This window comes from Astyanax mexicanus, chromosome 18 (assembly GCF_023375975.1).
Source record: "Astyanax mexicanus isolate ESR-SI-001 chromosome 18, AstMex3_surface, whole genome shotgun sequence".
Classification (NCBI taxonomy): Eukaryota; Metazoa; Chordata; class Actinopteri; order Characiformes; family Acestrorhamphidae; genus Astyanax; species Astyanax mexicanus.
Genome location: NC_064425.1, coordinates 33,654,840 through 33,676,801, shown reverse-complemented (window position 1 = coordinate 33,676,801; position 21,962 = coordinate 33,654,840). Strand labels below are relative to the sequence as shown.

At 37.7% G+C, this 21,962-nt stretch overlaps 1 protein-coding gene across 1 annotated transcript in view; it reads right to left on the bottom strand.

Moving 5' to 3' along the window:
- The window catches only part of zgc:172282 (leucine-rich repeat and fibronectin type III domain-containing protein 1-like protein), a 292,848-nt gene that overhangs the window by 170,700 nt on the left and 100,186 nt on the right, over nucleotides 1–21,962 (bottom strand). Inside the window, exon 2 of the mRNA XM_015601224.3 lies at nucleotides 13,875–14,071. The gene's annotated coding sequence lies outside the window, so the exon portion shown is untranslated. The remainder of the gene's footprint in view (nucleotides 1–13,874; nucleotides 14,072–21,962) is intronic.

The following is a 21,962-nucleotide window of genomic DNA, read 5'->3' as shown; positions in this document are numbered from 1 at the left end:
GGAAATTAAGGCATTTCTTTGAGTGTCACAACATCTCGCAGTGAGGAAACTCTAAAATCAAAGGAAATGAGACGTTTCAACATTCATTTCTTCTGTTGATCAAAAGACAGAGAGTCTTTTATGGATTTACTGGTTATATTAAGCCTCATTTAATTCTGATAATTTTACTCTGATCTGATATTTTACTGCAGTTTGATCTATTAGTACCACATTTATATTCACAGCCCACAGCGATTTTACTGCAGTATTTTTTTTGACCAGACATTTTTGGAGAAATGAAAATAAGTAGGCACACAAATTGCCAATGTTATTTCAGAACAAACAAAGAACAAAACAAATGATCAATTTAGAGTGCTTTATTGTATGTTGCTTTGTTTGTTGATTGCTATAACAATTCAAGGTTATATGAAATACATGGCATTGTGGCATTAATTTAGGATTTCAAATATTGTCTTATGACTACATACAGAGCAAAGCTTGCAAAAGTACTCATACCCCTTGAACTTTTTCACATTTATTCACCTTAAAACCTCAAACTCAAATGTATTTTCTTGAGTTTAATAGTGATAGACAAACACAAAGTATTGCATGAGTGTGAAGTGGAACGAACATGATTTAAACGTAGTTTTAAAAATGTTATCAAATGAAAATCTGAAAAGCATGATGTGCAAAAGTATTCAGGCCCCTTTACTCTAAAACCCCTAAATAAAATCCAGTGCAGTCAATTGTCTTTAGATGTCACTTAATTAGTTAATAGAGTCCAGCAGCTGTGTATAATTTAGTCTCAGTATAAATATAAACACCTGTTCTGTGAAGGCCTCAGTGGTTTGTTAGTGAACACTAGTGAACAAACAGCATCATCAAGACCAAGGAACTTACTAGACAGATCAGAGATAAAGTTACAGAGAAGTTTAAAGCAGGGTTAGGTTATAAAAACACATCCCAAGCTTTGAGCTTCCCAAGGAGCACCGTTCAATCCATCATCCGAAAATAGAAAATGTACTCTATAACTGCAAACAGCATCATGCTGTGGGGATGCTTTTCTTCAGCAGGGACAGAAAAGTTGGTCAGAGATGATGAAAAGATGGGTGGGGATAAATACAGGGCAATCCTGGAACAAAACTTGATGGAGGCTGTAAAAGGCTTGAGATTGGGAAGGAGATTCACCTTCCAGCAAGACAATGACCCTAAACATACAGCCAGAGCTACAGTGGAATGGTTTATATAAAAGAATATTCATGTGTTAGAATGGTCCAGTCAAAGTCCTAAAGACCTAAATACCCCTGAGCTTCTGTGGCAAGACATGAAAACTGCTGTTCACAGATTGAGCAAAGGATAAACAAAAATATCTAAAGTCTCTAGATTTGCAAGACAGAGACAAACCCCAAAAGACCTGGAGCTGTAACTGCAGTGAAAGGTGGCTCTACTATGCATTGATATAGGTGGGCTTAATACCTTTACACAACACACTTTTCAGATTTTTATTTGATTTTTGTTTTTAATCTACTTGCCATTTTCGTTCCACTTCACAATAATGTATCATTTTGTGTTGGTATATCACTTAAAATCTCAATAAAATACAGTTAAGTTTGTGTACTGTCGTTTATCACTGTGTCTTTGCTGTGAAGATGTTTGAAGATGAGGAAGAAGACACTGCAGACACTGCCTTAGGTGTAATACAATTATTTATGGCAAAGACTAAGACAATATCTTCAAGGCGGTCCTGGTCCAGCCCTGGAGAGAGATGTTGCCCAATTCAATGTTCCTGCTCTCTTCCTTCCCCTGGCTTGGTGACCTGCTTATATAGGGTGTTATGGTATACACATCTGTAAACACTTAAACATACTCTAGACATAGAAACAGCCATAGAAGGAGTCTTCCTAGGGCAGACTTGGGCATTCTACGGCCCTGTTGGTGGTCATGAGACTGTTGGTAAATTATAAGGGAATAGTAAATCTGTCACACTATCCGCACCAAAAACTTGTGTGCGCATCTAAACAGTGTATTACGGTAGCCGCATGCACATCTATCAAACCACTAAATTCTTCAAGATCTTTTTCATGTATTCAAGATATACATTTTAAGTGATATTCAAGTGGGATGCCACACTTAGGAAAAACTATATTCAGTTGTTTATAAAACAGTTGTTTACGCCAAAAAAGGCTAGATTTCTCTCACTGAACAGAAAAATAGAAAATAGAGGTAAAACAAACAAACAAATGCATTTATTGCAAGTTACATTTTCATTGCATCACTGTAATGTTTCATTTACTGTTCTTTATTAAGTTAAAGCGATGCTGGTCTTTGTGGTAAATGTGCTGTTTTATGTCAGGTTGTGTTGCTATAGTCAAAACAATGTAAAATATTTACAGCTTTCTAAACTGAACCATCACATTTCATACATAACTATATAATCCACTACATTTTGTTGTATCATTGTAATGTTTCATTAACTGTTTATAATATAAAAAAGGTTATTATAAATTTAATTAAATTAGTTTATTAGTCTGGCCCTCCCATAACCGTTTCAATTTCTTATATGGCCCCTTGGGAAAAGTAATTGCCCACCCCTGACCTAGAGGAATGGTTACATACATTAGTGAAGAAAATTAAAGATAATATGTAAACTGAAAATATACTTCAGGTTGTAAGGTGACAAAATGTGAAAAAATTCAAGGGGTATGAATACTTTTGCAAGCCACTGTTTCAGACATATATTGAAGTGGCCCAGATGGGAAGTAAAAGTATCAGATTCAATGGAGAAGTGGCCCTACTTTCTGCAGAAAATACAAAACTTAAAGCTGATACGATCGGCAGTCTGCCTTAAAAAAAAAACTGCCTGGTCTGCGTTAGAGTTTGTTCTGTATTGTTTTGGTACAGTAACGCTGATAAATAGCCCACAGATGCTTGGAGAGAGTTTTCTATTTTTCTTCAGAATCACAGAAGATTTGACACATCGCTTCAGTCTGTGTTTACTGCTGCAGGAGAGAAACTTCAGAGTGATGTGCTGAGAGCGCCCTTTATTCCGGTCTGGGTACGTGTGATGTCTTTGAAGTTCTCCTTGACATTTGCTGAGATGTTCTCGTATGAAATGGATTGTTTCTGTTTCTTTTTTTTTTTACTCACTGGAATCCTGGAATGGCAACAATTAGTGAGATTTTATGTAAGTTTCTAACTCAAAGTACATTTACTGCACTGTTATTCTTATTTTTTTAAGGAAATTGGAGCTCCCGGAATGACGGCATACATTACAGTAGATTCTTCTTAGTTTGGATTTTTTTTTTTGATCATTCATTTGATTTGCAGACTGGATTTCAGTAAAATTTGCCTGTGGAGATTGAGTTTAGTTTTTTTAATTGTAAATTTGCTTGCTAATGTAAATACATACTTTGTATTTATTGACACAGAACAGCTTCATTATAAGACTGTAGACAAGCCAGAGAATCTATAGCAAGAAGGAAGAAACAAAGGAGCAGAAATAATGCAATGGTCAAACAACAAACAAATCGGGGATTGATGCTATCCGTGTTAATTGTTTTCTGAGCATTCTTTTGTGCATTGTTCTTTTTTTGATGATACTTCGCAAAAATTCACTGGTGAAAAGAACAAGTATAGAAATATAGGCCAGGATAATGACACATGCTGCAAATTAATACTCAGGTGAACCTGAGCGAAAAATCATGTTGATTCCTTCCCAAATTGGCTTCCTTCACTGTTTAATCCCATTAGTCCCATCTAGGCATCCCTGAACAGTGTACAACCCAGATAGATGTGGGCCATGTTTAACCACTTCTGGTTAACCACTTTTGACATCCATATGGTGGGCCAATGTAAAAACCCATAGAGAAACTTCTTTGGAAAGCATCTAGGCTACCCATACAGGCCCCACATGTGCATGCTATCTGTGATTGTCTGAATGCGCCACAGCAGGAAAGCTTCGGTTGCTTTTCACACCCACTAGACCCCAGTGCCACTTATTTATAGACTAATCTATAACTGATCTGTTGCCGCTTAAGAAATACTGAAAAATACTGTATTTTAGCTGCTTTTTTCTAAAACCTCCCTGCCTGCAGAGCTTATTCCCTTCGAATACACACTCAATGTCTCCAAAGCTGCGTATCTTATAGACCTAAATTCACTTCAAGGCATTTACTGAGCGCTTAGGGCTAACTGTTCTCTGCCTCACCTCAGGCTATCCCCTCCAGCTATCAGACAAGTAAAGAGAAGTTGGGAGGGTTTCTCTATAGTTACTGTTCAACCAGCTTCACCACTGGGCCCTAATCCAGCCCATATACCCCCTGAGCTGAACATCTCCTGAACTCCCAGCACCACTCCTCTGCTGGTATGACCACTTCAGATTTTTGGTTTTCAACCCCCTCTTCATCCCTGTTATGTGGGTCAAGAGGAAGCGCCCGCTGTGTAGGAGTGGCTACTAACGCTGAGGACGTTTGAGAGGCGGCTCATGTGAAGATGGACCAAGTTCAGAGGCAACAAAGATCCCAAGTGGATCATCTCTGCAGTGAAGCACCACACCAGACTGACAGACTGGCTGGTGATGGAGTCTGGTTATTTATCAGGGACACCAAGCTCCAGTTCCTGTGAAATAAGCTCAGCCCTAAATATAATGTACCTTTAATGGTAATGAAACGCTTAGTCAATTTAGTCCATTAGTGCATTTTTGACTGCAACCTCCGTAGATGTCCAGAACCTCACAATCTTTTAATTCTTTTATTTGTAGCAAAGTGTGTTAAAAACCACTGTTACAGTAGTAGCACTTAAACTACAATGTATCATGTAACTTTTTAGAAAATAAATTAAATTACTACTAATTTAATTAAAAAAATTTAAAGCAAATTGTAACATGCCAAAAATTGTAGTACAGTATATTAAAATATATATTTGTATTCTCAACGAAGTATACTAGAAGTGTGCTACTTAGAAACAAAAGGAACAAGAAGCATATTTGTACTCTAATGTAAATGTATTTAACATCAATTTTTAGTACATTTCTAATATACCCGGTGTATAATAAATAGTGATACAGTTGTAATGCTCATTAAATGTATTATAATTTTACTGTACGCTTATTTAAAATATGGGGGCCTGTTTTTTTTTTTTTAGTTTTGATACCAATACCATTTCATAAACGTCTAATACTAATGCACAGTTTAATCTGAATCTGAGTTATGAAGCCTATAATAGCAGGTTAGCCACAATGATAATTAAAGCAGGTTATAGCAGGTTAAAGCCGGAATGCTAATAGATATAGCAGTTAGCTTTAGTGTGTGTGTGTGTGTGTGTGTGTGTGTGTGTGTGTGTGTGTTTGAAGGAATAATCCAGCTCAGAAAAACAGCTGTCCTAACAACTGACACAACCTTGAAGCTAACTGCTATGTATATTAACATTGTGGCTAACCTGCTATTCTATACTCTTAGAGAGAGAGAGCTGCCCACAGTGTGAAATGGGGTTGTGTTAATAGATAGTTAATGGCCTAATGATCTAACCCTTGATATTCCAAAATAGCTACTAGAAAGCTGTTATGGTGTTGATAGGTGGATGCTATGCTTTGCTTTTCAGCAAGGTTGTAAAAAATAACAAGGGCAGTGGCAGTGCTGGATCAGCGGTTAGAGCACTGGGCCATCAATGACTATTTAGTGGGTTTAATATACAGGTTTGGCAGGACGCCACTGTTTGGGTCCTTAACCCTTACTGATCCATAGGTGCCACAGCAATGGCTGTGTGTTCACTGTATCTTCTGAATGTGTGTGTGTGTGTTTGAACAATCTGTATCCAGCACAAGTATGGTATATATAGTGAAGGAAATAATTATTCGATCTCTTGCTGATTTTGTAAGTTTGCCCAATGACAAAGACATGAACAGTCTATTATTTTAAGTGTAGGTTTATTTTACCAGTGAGAGATAGAATATCAAGGACGCAATCCAGAAAACTGCATTGTATAAAATATATACATTTATTTGCATTTTGCAGAGAGAAAAAAGTATTTGACCCCCTGGCAGACCAGTTAGACGTTCCTAATCAACTTGTTTCCTGCATTAAAGACAGCAGTCAGACTCTAACCTCTACAATATGGGCAAGACCAAAGAGCTTTCTAAGGATGTCAGGGAGAAGATTATAGACCTGCACAAGGCTGCAATCGGCTACAATAAGTAAGACGCTGAGTGAGAAGGAAACAACTGTTGGTGCAGTAGTACGAAAACGGAAGAAATAAAAAATGACTGTCAATCGATATTAAGCTCAAAAATGTCACCTTGTGGGGTATCCTTGATGAGGAAGGTAAGAGATTAGCCTAAAACTACATGTGGGGGGACTTGTTAATAATCTCAAGGCAGCTGGGACCACAGTCACCAAGAAAACCATTGGTAACACATTATGCTGTAATGGATTAAATTCCTGCAGTGCCTGCAAGGTCCACCTGCTCAAGAAGGCACATGTGCAGACCTGTCTGAAGTTTGCCAGTGAACATCTGGATGATTCTGAGAGTGATTAATGGAAGGTTCTGTGGACAAATGAGACAAACATTGAGCTCTTTGGCTGTAACTAAACTCACCGTGTTTGGAGGAAGAGAAACGCTGACTATGACCCAAAGAACACCGTCCCCTCTTTTAAGCATGGAGGTGGAAACATTATGTTTTAGGGTGTTTCTATGCTAATAGGAACAGGACAACTTTACTCTATCAATGGGAGAATGGATGGAGCCATGTATCATAAAATCTTGAGTGACAACCTCCTTCCCTCCACCAGGACATTAAAAATGGGTTGTGGCTGGGTCTTCCAACATGACAATGACCCAAAACATACAGCCAAGGCAACAAAGGAGTGGCTAAAAAAAGAAGTACATTAAGGTCATGGAGTGGCTTAGCCACCTTAATCACATAGAAAACTTATGGAGGAAGATGAAGCTTTGAGTTGCCAAGCAACAGCCTCAACATCTCTAAAAAAATGATTTAGAGATGACTTTTTCGTTATTGTTGTACATTATAATCTAAATAAAAAAAACACACTCTAGACAGTGAACTGAGGCTAACAATCCTTGTTCATCGGCATGCGGTTGTCTTGTCGGCACACTGAGGCAAGGACAATTATGATGTGTCTTTCAGCAATTATCTCCTAATGATATGATGACTGTAATTCAGAGTGACTTCCACAATAGGCTGTTGTCATCAGTTGGACGGTGTGACATTAGCTTTATTGCCACTGACCTAATGCATTCTCTCAGGTGTAATTACAGTGTAGTCCATAATTATACAGTACTTCTGCTAGTTTTTTTTTTTCCTTTTTTCCCCCCGTGGAGCAGTTTTGTATGAAGTACTCATGAGTGCTAATCTTGGAATATTTTCTAAACCTTTAATAAACTCTGAAATACACTTTTTTTTTTATCCACTCGTTTTTCCATGTTCTCCCATTTTAGCTAGGCCAATTGTCCCACTTATTTTTATTATATCCCCTATAACAACATAACACAAGGAGGGTTGCCTCCTCCAATACATGTGAAGTCAGACTCCAACTCTTTTCCAACTGCTGCTGATGCAGCATTGCTGAGTAGCATCACAGCGGGTTTGGAGGAAAGCACAGCAAATAGGTTCCGATACATCAGCTCACGGACACAGCCTTGTGCTGATCAACATCACCCTAGAAGTGATGAAGGGAAAGAGCACCATCGACCCACCCAGAGAGAGCAAGGCAGCTGATGACAAGCTGCATGACCGGGATTCGAACCAGCAATCTCTCGATTATAGTGGCAGAGCTTTAGACCGCTGGACCACTCGGCGCCCCTGCAACCTAGTGATCTAAACCAGGCCTGAGAATTGATCTCCATAAAAAACCCTGTGCCTCGTTGCATAAAACACAGCAAGATTTTCTCTTACCTAAGAAAATTAGACGTTTCACTTGACTTTAGGAAAACGGTAAGGGATTTACTGCAGTGACTGAAGTTTTACTGCATCATTTTTAATGAAAATAAATGCTCGCTGAACAGCGCTGTTAGAAAGTCACTGCTGCCAATTTAGCAATTTTGCCACTAGATTTAGTGTCTTTAGAAAAAAGTAGAGTACATACAGTGCCTTGCAAAAGTATTCAGCCCCCTTGAATTTCATTTCAGGACACATTTCAGGTAACTATGTTTGACAGTGGGGATCGTGTGTTCAGGGTGATGTGCTGTGTTGCTTTTATGTCAAACATAACTTTTTGCATTGTGGCCAAAAAGTTCAATTTTGGTTTCATCTGACCAGAGCACCTTCATCCACATGTTTGGTGTGTCTCCCAGGTGGCTTGTGGCAAACTTTAAACAAGACTTTTTAAGGATATCTTAGAAAAAGGCTTTCTTCTTGCCACTCTTCCATAAAGGCCAGATTTGTGCAGTGTCTGACTGATTGTTGGCCTATGGACAGAGTCTTCCACCTCAGCTGTAAATCTCTGCAGTTCATCCAGAGTGATCATGGGCCACTTGGCTGCATCTCTGATCACTCTTCTCCTTGTTTGAGCTGAAAGTTTAGAGGGACGGCCGGGTCTTGGTAGATTTGCAGTGCTCTGATACTCCTTCCATTTTAATATGATCGCTTGCACAGTGCTCCTTGAGATGTTTAAAGCTTGGGAAATCTTTTTGTATCCTAATCCAGCTTTAAACTTCTCCACAACAGTATCTCGGACCTGCCTGGTGTGTTCATTGGTCTCCATGATTCTCTCTGTGCTTTAAACAGAACTCTGAGACGATCACAGAGCAGGTGCATTTATGCAGGGACTTGATTACACACAAGTCATCATCATTTTGTTCCACTTCACGATTGTGTCCCACTTGTTGTTGATTCTTCACAAAAACATTACAATTTCATATATTTATGTTTGAAGTCTGAAATGTGGCAATAGTTTAAAAAGGTCAAGGGGGGCGAATACTTTTGCAAGGCACTGTATCAACTTCTAAACTGAACTGCATTTTAGTGACATTCCAGTTATACAGTGTTATATGGCACATTAAGCACACAAACTTAAAGCCATATTCCTTATTTTAGTGAGGTTTTGGTGCCCTTAATTAAGCGAACAGATTGTTAGGAGACTTTATGCAACATAAGGGAAATTCAATACTCACAAAACAATACATACAAAGCACTCCAGACTGTTCTCATACAGAGTTCCCCAATGGTGGAACAAACTTCTTTCCACTACCAGAGCAGGAGAATCTCTTGCTATCTTTATCTGAAGACAGAGCTCTTCTTCCAACAGGATTAACTGTGGATGCTGTAAGAGGAAGCTGTCTGAAAGGGATGTTCGGGTGCTAACCCGGATTGTATCCAAAAAGCATAAAACCACGGCTGCCCAAATCACTGCAGAATTCAATGTGCACCTCGATTCTCCTGTTTCCACCAGAACTGTCCGTTAGTATTCGGAAGTTGCTTTGGATAAAAGTGTCCACTAAATGCTTTATAATGTACTGTGGAATTAAAAGGTATTTTATATTAACATGGTGTACACAATAGGTATACAGAATGTGTCCTACATACACAAAAGCAAGAACATGAAGTTTCCAGATCCTTTTGAGAAACATCCTGGTATTTCACTGATGCATGCCCTAATTAGAGCCATGCCACATGGGCTCCCATAAGAAAATAGACTTGGCAGCAGTGCGGCGGAGTATCTGAGTCTGAGCTGCTTCAGTCTGACGCAGCTCGTCCCGCTGGTGAATGTGTAATGTTGGCCTGATTTCCCAGCAGAACGGTCAAAATGCCGCTTAAACGGCGGACCACCCCGCTTCAACCAGCTGCCGCGAACCAACGCCGCCACGCACCGCTCCCCTCGCCAACTCGGCCGCGTGTGCACAGCGCTCAGCTGTTCAGGTGGAGCAGCCGGCCCGACCGTTCCCCGACACAACGCGGCTGGTTACCATGGCCGACCTCACCGACCCCATTGTTATTTGTCTCAGCTGCTCGTGTTGAGATAAGAGCCCTGAGTGCTGGCGAGTTTTTATCAGACGCTAAAGTGAGTCAGACAAGCGAACTCATCCTGCCTCCACCTCCCCCGCCTCCTCCACCACCCCACCACCACTCCACACCTTCTATAAACACTGAAGATATAGTGCTATAGGGAGCCAGGCTGCAATACCTTCTATTTTTCATTCTTTTTTGTTTGTGTTAAGAGTGCTTCGCTTTATTTATCCTGGCTTAAACATCACAGTTCCATCCTGTGTGCTCAGAGGATGCTCACAATAATGCAGGACCACTGCTAAACAAATGGGGAACTGAGAGAGAAATAATAACGTCTATAAAAATAAGTATATATATATATATATATATATATATATATATATATATATATATATATATATATATATATATATATATATATATATATATATTCAGTATACTGCAATACAGTGAAAAAAAACTATACTCAGTTTAAATCAAGTATTAGGAAAACTAACACAATATATAAACATACAACCGTATTTCCAAAATCTGAGTAAAACTATAAAAAATAACCCTGGTTTTTAATCACAGTTTTAATGCATCTTGGCTTGTTCTCCTCTACCAGTCTTGCACACTGCTTTTGAATAACTTTATGTTGCTCCTGTTGCAAAAATTCAAACAGTTCAGCTTGGTTTGATGGCTTGTGATCATCCATCTCCCTCTTGATTATATTCTAGAGGTTTTCAGTTTGGTAAAATCTAAGAAACCCATCAGCTGTATATTTATCCATAATAATCTTGCACAAATGCCCATCATAGGCATTTTATAGGCCTATTAATATACATTGAAAGTGACTATAACTAAGCATTATTGAGAGTGTGTTTATAAGTTATAAGTTTTTTTAGTCATAATGCATAATTCTGCAAGCTGGGATTAAGTTTCTTGATTTTGAGGTAAAACATGTTATAAACACATCTAATGATGCATTATGGCCACAATATGGATGCATAATAAACATGGCTATGATGGGTTATATACGTTTTCTATCAATATGTATAATCATATTCAAATGCCATAGAAAGTGTTACCGAAACTAACTGAGGAGTAGATGGGAGTATGCCTAGCATATGTTTATAGAGTGTGTGTTTTTCAAGCAAATACAGCTCTGGGAAAAATATAAGAGACCACTTAAAAATTATGAGTTACTTTGATTTAACCAAATTGGAAAATAATCAAGAGGAAGATGGATGATCACAAGCCATCAAACCAAGCTGAACTGCTTGAATATTTACACCAGGAGTGACATAAAGTTATCCAAAAGCACAGTGTAAGACTGGTGGAGGAGAACATGTCAAGATGCATGAAAACTGTGATGAAAAACCAGGGTTATTGCACCAAATATTGATTTCTGAACTCTTAAAACTTTATGAATATGAACTTGTTTTCTTTGCATTACTTTCAGAGTCTAAAAGCTCTGGATCTTTTTTGTTATTTCAGCCATTTCTCATTGTATGCAAATAAATGCTCTAAATGACAATTTTTTGTTGGAGAGAATTTGGGAGAAATAATGTCCGTAGTTTATAGAATAAAACGGTGTTCATTTTACTAAAACATATATCCATAAATAGTAAAATCAGAAAAACTGATTCAGAAACTGAAGTGGTCTCTTAATTTTTTCCAGAGCTGTAACATTCTGTAATACAAGCGAGAAAAAAATGCAGCATTCATATCATTAACTATGATTAATGACTGTGCATACGTAACAGCTTTGTGATGTAGTATGATGACAAAAAAGAAATATTAGGCACTATTTCACACCTTCCTTATTAAACCTAAAACCCAATACATATCTGCATTATAGTGTGTTTTTCACAGAGAATCATAAATAATAACTCCATGCATATTTTTGAACACAACTATTTTTGCCTTCTGTTATGAAACCAAATGTGACTCATCCACAAACGGAACATGCATTCACAATATTTATTTACAATTACTATTTGAAAAGGCTGACATTTAGAACAAGAAAGCCGGTATAATCCCGGAAATTAGGTCTGAGCTAAACATGGCCGCCTCTGACATGAGCTTTTTTGAACACGAGTAATCTAGGCCTTCCCTTTGGGGTCCCTTAATTAAAAATACGGGTGGAAATGCTTCAGAAATGGAGGGAGCTTTGTCTGTGCATGAGGACGAATGAAAGACGAATAGACATGCCTAATATCCTGCAGCTCAACAACAACCTTTAGGTCTTATTTCAAACCAAATGAATTTCATTCTGCTTCCACTTCGCTATATCCAGTTTCTGACAGCCTAAACACACAGCCATTGTACTTACACCATCTCCATCTGAATTACAGAGTAATCACACTCAGTATCCAGGTGAGCATCAGGTGATTACTAAAATCTACCACAGCAGACTTTGAGGAATGATGGGAGGGAAACGTTGTGAAACAAATGGAAGTTCTAGAGAAAAAAAAAAGCATGCCAGCGTTTTTGTACTCTCAGCAACCTGAAAAGTTGATCATTTTCGACTTTACACACCAAAATAGTCTTTACTTTAAGTAAAAGAAATATGAGCTATAAAAATGATAAATTCTTCACTAAACACAAAAAGCTTATTTTTCGCACTATAAGGCACATTTAAAATCCTTTAATTTTCAGTGCGCCTTTTAATCTGGTGCATTTTATGTATGAATTCGACCAGTCAGGTTATAAGGAGCAGTAAAGCCACTCTGATAAAGTACAGTGTTATTCAGGAGTTACAGTTTAGTTCTCCTGCAATATTAGCTAACCACCGCGCTAGCAATTTCACCACTCAGAGGTGAGTATTATCAGACTGTTGCCGTCTGCTAACCCCAGCTTGCACTGCTGGAGCAGCATTAGCATTAGCCACCGTTCAGAGGTGGGTATATCTGACTGTAGTCTGCAAGTTTACCGTATTAAAACAAGCTACGTTGGACGAACCGCTAGCTAATATCACCCTGGCTTAAGGGAACACTCAGGGTTCCTCAGTGTAGTGCTGTCGGGCAGCATTTACTAGCGCTAACCACAGCTAGCACTAGCGATTAGCTGCTAATGCTACTGCTGGTGCACCCAGCCTTAGTGAAAGATTGGAAATCTAAGCTTATTGTAAATAAATGGAAGCGCTTTACTCACCCAAATAAACTTAGTCACTTAACTTAGTCAAGGAAAACACGGCGACAGCCCTGTTCCTTACTAGTGTCACATAATCTGTCTTATAATACAGTGCGCCTCATGAATGAAAATAGACGTTTATTGACAGTGCACATTTTAATCCGGTGTGCCTTATAGTGTGAAAAATAGATTCTAATAGGTTAAATAAAACAAGTGTAGGCTGAGTGGAGGTGTTTAAAAATGAAGAGCTTTAAATAATCGAGACTTTGCTTCAAAAAGTAAAGTTTTAAGAATATCCTATAGTAAATTCCAGCCCACTGGTGCACTTAAGAAAATAGCCGATTTTCTCAATTCAGTAAATGCACTCAGTATGTGAATAATGATTTAAGAATCCAAAAAATTATACCACAGACAGTGGCAAAAATATGAATGAGTTCTCATAATGCTCAACATGGCATTTGTTTATGGATAAAGAGCCAATCAGCTTGCTGGTTCTGCTGACAGTGGAGGATGGTAAGCGTGTATGAGATAATGGGATAAAGTAGTCGAATAAACCAAAAAATCTAGTTTCTTGTGCATTATTGAGCTAAACACTACAAAATATTCATGAGATTTCTTGTAGATTTTAACAGTGATTCTGATCATTCATAGAGATGGGAGGCAGCTCTTGTACAACCTTAAATACTACCTTAAAAACTCATAGCTTCATTAACATGGCCGTCGAGTGACCAGACTTGCCTGTAGAACTGATGATACCCAACCCTATTTTAGACCTCATCATAACTGACTACATTAAAGACGGTGGAGAGATCACACCTACCTCAGTGAGGAATGTGATTGGCTGAAGAAGCTCATGAAGACCCCCTGGCGGTGAGGGAGCGGCGGAGGCGTGGAGGTGGGCTGCTACATGTGGGCTGGGCAGCAGACAGAGTTGTGGGATGATGTGCTGGAACACCAAGCGATGGTAGCTCTCAGAGCCGAGTGGCCACGCCCTCCTGCCCCTGCAGCTCCATCTACCTGTTAAAGAGAAAGAGGGAAAAGGGATAGATTTTAGCATTAGCATGCCTTAAGATCCACACAGTGATTTGATTTAGCTGTTATGATTTTCAGCTGTTAATGGTTTAGAAGTTAGCTCTAAAATGCTTTTCGAGTAAGAATTTTCTTTAAGTTTTAAAGTTTTCACGTATATTTGCAAATTTGTACAAAAACATGGTACATACATAGCAAGTGGTTTTATAATCCAGAGATATGAGCCATTAAAAACTACAAATACCCCCCCCCCACACACAATAAATTATATATTTTTTATATTTTATATATATATATATATTTTTTTTTTTTCAATTTAAAAGCAAATAAAGCACAACCATCAACCACCGTTTTTCTGTGCATGGTAACAGGGCTTAGATTCGGCTGCCCCATAAACTGTAATTATGAGCCCGATTTAAACCCCACTTTCCTTTAATATGTAGAGAGTTGAAACCATTTTAACTACAATACTGAGTGGTAGGTGCCTGTATTTCTTGTATTTCCATAATGTGTAAAATGCATACTGCTTCAATCTGACTTTACTTTATAACACAACTAGCATGTTAATCTACTAGCTATCTAGTATCTGCCTGTAACTGTATGCCAAACCAATCAAATACCTCAACCAAAACATGTTAATTTTGCAAATAAATTAATTTATTAATTAACTTCATATCTTAAAATACATTTTCTTAACTATTTATATATTTAAAATATTTTTTACTTTACAAAATAGAAAAAATAAATATTTTTTTGCAGTACCTCTACGGCCCCCTGGGGGTCCACTGCTCACAGGTTGAAAACCACTGCTTTAGAACATACCAATAAATTAGAAGATAGCTAACAGGCTAATGGGCTAATCCATCTGATTTACAAGTTTACCTATTGACCAGCAGTATAGGGTATGTATTTGTTAGAGTTTGATGGTTTTGCTGATGTACTAAAATGACTGAACCTGACAAGACTTGACCATTCTTATCGACCAGCCATACCAGCAGCAGGTCAAACAGCATGACCTGCACAACCAAAATCAAAAGCAGCATACACTATGCTGGACAAGAGGTGGCTAACCAGCTAGACTACCAGTATAGGGTATGTTTTCATCAATAAACCACATATTGATCATCCCAATCCTGCTTAAGACCATCTAAAATCAGCTACCAGCAAATGCTAATGCTAATCATACTGTAAAAGCACTACTCTAGCTTACTGTTGTAAGTATTTGCGTACCTTACATACATAAAAACAGCCACAAAGAATACTCCATGCTAGCACAAACTAGCTAGCTACTGATTAGACAGGAATTAAGCCTAGTTTTGGACTGTACAGATTTTTTTATTGAGGTTTCCAATTGAAATAAATATACTCTATGACTGTCTCATACAGTTTAATCACTACATGCTAGAATTCTTGCATATGAGAAATCTTAATAATCCCAAATATATATATATATATATATATATATATATATATATATATATATATATAGATGTGTATTTGCTTGTGTAAATCTGGTGTATATTGTAGATCTGTGTACTTGCTTTAAACCCCCTCCTTCCCTGTTGTTTCTGATGTTTTTTATGTCTTCTCCAGCAGTTCATTTTCCCACTAGGCGGAAACACAATTACTGTTTGTTCTGTTGAGTTCTATTCCATTTTATTACATTCTGCAGTAAAACTGTGCCAGCACAAACAATCCCTGTGTCACGTAAACTGGCACAGCAGCTTCTATTTTCAACATTTTAATTACTCATTCATGCCTGACCTGTCTCTCTGGACGCTCTGAGCAAAGTTAAACTCCACAGTGACTCCCGAACAGACCAACTTCCAACTTAATCATGCTTTGAACTCACACGCACGTATGTGTGTGCGCGTGAGCGTTCTGCAACATATCCACAGAGGAGCTGAGCTCATTAGCATTTTTACCTGTGAAAAATCCAGAGGAGGTGAAAATGCTCTCAGACCCAACAGCAATCAGGAGGAAACTAAAGAAACAAAAGTACTACTGCACAATAATAGAGCTGTAATAAGAAAGTATTGAGATATTTTGGTTTGCAATACTGAATCAATTGTGAAAACCACAATATTGGTGCCAGAAGTGGTTATTTTATTGTTGTGTTTTAACCCCACCCACTAGACAACAGTGAGGTAGTGTGCATTAGAGCTTAGATTCTCTGCCCGAACCCGACCTGACTCGAGGCCCGTCCCGAAATCGGGTGGGTTCGGGCCAAGAGTTACAACCACATTCCTCGGGCCGGGTCGGGTCGGGCTCCAGAAAATAGTCTGAGATGTAGGCATCTGTTTTTTAATTATATTTTTATTTTTAAATAAAGCGCTGGTGTGATAATCACAATGTTGCTAACAAAAACTGAAAGTGAAACTAAACAAATTTATTTATAAGCGCTGTTTTCACTCCCACAGTTCTACAGCGGGGGGTGTTGTGCCGATTCTGTCCACAAAGTGGGAGTCGGATTCAGCAGGGATTCGGATTCAGCAGAGGATTCGACACAAGCGCGGCAGCACCTCGCGGTCCGCGGTGTTAGTTGTAAGCGCTCGCGCTAGCCGCAAAATACGACAGAAAACACTGAGGGAGCTGAGAGATTATGTATGGGATTAAAATATGAGCACAAGGAGATAAAAGAGAACCTTTACCTGTGAGTAGCTCATACACCAGAACACCCAAATCTCTCTCTCTCTCTGTCTCTCTCTCTCTCTCTCTCTCTGTGTGTCTCTCTCTCTCTCGCACGTGAACTCCTCCGCGTTTGACTTGCAGCATTGTGTGTAGCTGTTCTTAAAAATCATTTTAATTAAATAATAGTTCTATGCTTCTATGTTACAGTGTTAATTAACATAATTCTGATCATATTTCGCTCATTCAAACAGCCCGAAAACAGCCAGTTTATGGGGTGGGTCGGGTCAGGCTCATAATGACAGTTTATGGTTCGGGTTGGGTCGGGCTCGGGCAGAACGTGCACGGGTCCCGATCTAACCTCTAGTGTGCATTAGGGCTGCACCAAAAGTGACCAAACACAAAAGATAAAATGTTCGATCACAAATTTTAAGGACATTTCACATTTAAACACCTTCTGAGCATTTAAATCCCATGTTTTGCTGTTTCTATAGTTTTGAAGTAAAGTTAGGAACAGGAGCCCCACCCACAGGAAGCAGAAATGGAGCCCATGGCAGAAATAACAGGAATCTTATTCAGCTTCATTTTAAAAGTCTAATTTAATGCTTTTTAAGACCTTCTTAAAATATCAATAAATAGAATTTAAGGCCCAAAAATGTAGTCATAATTTATTAAGTATAAAATACATTATTTTATTGAGAATTAAAAAATAATGTTTCCCATTTGTTATAAATTTTATTTTTTAATTTTGTTCAATTAGCTCATTATTGCTAGCTCACCGTTAATATTAGCTAGCCTGCCGCTAATAATAACTCTGCTAATCTTAGTTTTCTCCCTGTTAACGTTAGCTAGCTCTAAGCTAATGTTAGCTAGCTCTAAACTAATCTTAGTTCTCTCCCCAGTATGGTTAACTAGCTCCTGCTGATATTAACTCCGCTAACCTTAGTTCTCTGCCAAGTAACGTTAACTAGCTCACCGCTAACGCTAGTTTGTAGCACGCTGCTAATGTTAACTCTGCTAACCTTAGTTCTCATCCCTTTAATATTAGCTAGCTCTTAACAAATGTTAGCTAGCTCTACCCAAACCTTACTGCTCTCCCCAGTAACGATAGCTAGCTCGCTGCTAATGTTAACTAGCTCTACGCTAATCTTAGTTCTCTTCCCAGTAATGTTAGCTAGCTCACAGCTAATGTTTAGCTAGCTCTACACTAACCTTAGTTCTCTCCCCAGTATGGTTAACTAGCTCCTGCTGATATTAACTCCGTTAACCTTAGTTCTCTGCCCAGTATCGTTAACTAGCTCGCCGCTAATGTTAGTATGTAGTGCGCCACTAATGTTAACTCTGTTCACTCTTAGTTCTCATCCCTTTAACATTAGCTAGCTCTTTGCAAATGTTAGCTAGCTCTATGCTAACCTTAGTTCTCTACCCAGTAACGTTAGCTAGCTCGCTGCTAATGTTAGCTAGCTCTACATTAACCTTAGTTCTCTTCCTAGTAATGTTAGCTAGCTCTCTGCTAACCTTAGAGTTAGCTCTCCTCTTCCCAGTAATGTTAGCTAGCTCGCAGCTAATGTTAGCTACCTCTCTGCTAACCTTAGTTCTCTCCTCAGTGACTCGTCGTTAATGTTAGTATGTTCATTCCCACTGGCATTAAACACAGAGTCTAAAAATGTAATACCTACAGCAAATTTACAGTAAATTTAAGATAATTTAAGACCTTAATTATCAAGATTTTAATTTAAGACATTTTAAGTTTTTTTTTTTTTTTTGGCCCCTGAATAATCACTGACTAATTGATAAAAAAAAAAATTTTAGAAATTAGTCAAATACCATAATTATCATCAGTTGCAGCCCTAATGCACATGCACAACATTCACATTGCAGGATGTAAAGTATCGCATAAAGCAAATTAAATCATAAATGTCATGCTTCACACAACTTGCTTTATATAAAACAGTATGTAAACAGTAACTTACCAAAACCCTAATTTTGTATAAAATAATGTAATATGTAATAAAACATGTAACAAAATTAAAGTAATTTAACAACAAAAATCTACGATTAAACTGAAGTGCATGATATTTAGTGCACCTATTTAAATTGCAAACAAACAGTTAAAAGTAAATACAGTAAATAGCAAAACAAATACAAAACAAACTACATTCAAGAATATCACTATTATTATCACCATATAGAGTTTTTTATTGTGTCAAAAAATTATTTACTGTTCTAATTTTTCATGAACTTCGCACCAGGGGCAGATTATATGTACCAAATATCATTAAATTTACTCCAATCTATATACTTGAAAAGAAATATATATATATATATATATTTTTTATACCACATTATATAGTTCACAACAAAAGTAAATATTGCATTTTTAGTTTTTTGATATATACTGTGCAGCTCTACTCAAAAGCTAACACATCAGAAACGCTGTGCACTTTTCTGAATGACTCACTGTGTTGTATTTAAAGTATGGTAGCCTCTTTCACTCTCTTTCTCTCTCTGTTCTCACCCTTATTGTCTGTTCTATTTCCACACCATCAGTTTAATTAGAACTGCTTAATTAGACTTTAACACCCTTTTCTGGGACAGGAGCTGCACAAGAAAGAATAATAAATAATGAAAGAATATTTATACACTGTCGCAGGCTGCCTATATTTTACCCTGTTAGACCTTCCCACCAAAGCGTATTCAGATCAGTGATATTTGGACACACAGCCTTTACATCTTCTTCAAAAATATATAAAAATTACAGTAATATCAGAATATATATTTTGATAGATTTCTGTTCACACAATATAATTCCAATATCAAACAATAAAAAGCTACATAAAAAAACAACACAAAGGTCTCGCAAATTTGCCAATTCAATTAGTAAAACATAAGTTAATTATGCCACAAAGTTTGAGTTTACACTTAAATATCCACAATAAAAACTTGTGTCTTGAGAAGAACAAGTGTGATTAATTCAATTAAAAAATCAGTAATTAATGACAAAAATGCTTAGCATCTAGCCTAACACCCTCCAATCCTTACTGCTGAGCTTGGCTAAGGAACTTACTAAAACTACTTGACTTGACTTGACTAATCTAACCAGAACAGTGCCATTCATTTTGTTCTTCATAATAAAAGCCCCAGGGCAGAAAATTGAAATATAAAGATGTACACAAACTCAATATCTAAAATAATAAATAACATCCATCTGTTGTTTTATTTGGACAACATTGACGAAAATATGATCAAATATCAAATCTGTTAATATTTGTATATTTTACTATTACATGCAAATATATTTCAGCTACTAATGTAAACATGTCGTAGTATGTAGTAGTAGTAAATGTAGTATATATACATACAGTATGTGCTGTGCTACAAAATGTTCCATTCAATTTTTACAGGTACTTAAAGTAAATAAAATAAATGACAAAAATGAAAACACAAATTAAATATGATTATATATTTACACAAAATGTACACAGTTTTATTGTACAGGAATGCTATAACATGATCTGAACATGCCTTCACTCTGCTTTAGTCTGCTTTAGTCTAATTTGTCTGATCTCCTCTTCCAGGATACTTCACCGCAGTGAGCCCAGCTGCTCTCAGCAGAACAGGCCTTGCTTTGTCCAGCCTGTGGCTCACTTTAGACCCAGGCATCAGTAGCTCTGTGTTATCTGCCTGCTTCTGATGAGGCCTGGCATGAGACGACAAGGACAAAGAGCCAAAGATCTGCAGCCAGAACGGCCTGGAAGCAGAGTCACGGCACTATTCGCCATTTCACCATTTCCACTACAGATATTAAAGGTTTGCAGCAGAGCTATCAGTGATGACAAGGTCATCTCCTTGTTTCTTGAGAGGAAGTCTCGGTCCAGATCAACTGAACCATAGTCTGGTTTATCAGGAATATAAAAACACTTTTCTAGAAGATTCAGATTTTCAGTCCAGTTACAGGAAGTCGAGTCAGACCATCATCACCAATTAAACAATAGAAGAAGAAAAAGAAGCTATGCTGTGCGAATCCGGTCTCACCTTGGTTGTCAAGTGCATCACGCAGCAGTATGGGAACAACAGATTACAGTGCTGGTGATTCTGTATCTACTGTAACTGTAGATTAACTCTTATTTATAAACATAAATAAAAGCAATCTGAATATAATCTGAAAAATCATTCTGCTGCAGGACAAATCAAGAAGGATAGAGTCCGATTCGGGCAGAGAGGTATAATTCTGCACAACACCTGCAAACTCAACTTGCTGAAATGACAACATTCTACAAACCAATCAGTGTGGAGTATAGGAGACTCCACCTGTAGTGTGCTCAAACCAACACTCACTGGTCTAAATGTACAGAATTCAATGTAACAAATAAATTAACCTTGATGTAAATTCTGATGCTGAATTTTAGGTGTGAAAACACCCTAAAAAAAACAAGTACTTGCATTGTAACCCCAAACAACACTGTTCACTTATAAACATTTTTTATTGGTGTAGCAACCAAAATGTATTATTTAGTTAAATCAGCTTTAACACATGTGGGTGTAGAAACCAATAAAGGTGATAAAAGTGTTAAGTTTGATCAGTGTATATCTAATACAATAGAGGCTGCCTAGCCTCAGTGTTACTGGCTGTGAGAACAAGTTACCACTGTGTGGGCCAGTGTTTGGATAATAGTTAATATTACCTCAACTTAATATTAAGTTGTTTTATAGTGTAAAGATCTGATTTAAATAAAGAAAAGTCTGTTCTCACTGTCTGAAAAATCCCTGATTTATCAGTGTGCTACTACAGTCAGTTTGTATATTGTCACTGTATCAAATGTCCTGGTGAATGGACCAATAGATATTTTCTGAAAAAAACTACCTGAAATAAACTCTTTTTACATTGATTTCTATTGAGAGTTTAAAAGATTTTTGGCCCTATCTTTTACCCTGTGCAAGGCGTGTCCTGATGCTCACTGCTATCTTACACTCCACCAAAAGTCTATTTTAATGCCTTCCACCTGCGTCGTTTAAATAGCAACGGTGCTTGTGGATATATCTACACCAATGGTTGTGGTGGTCTTGAAGTGAGATGTGTTCAGGTACATTTCTGGTGTATTGCTATCTTGGCAATAGAAAACACAGGAGCTCCACTGACTGAATATAACCTAGACAGACACGTGGACAAACACACATTATTCATTTCCATTACCGTATTTTATGGACTATAAGGCGCACCGGATTATAAGGCACTCTATCAATGAACGTC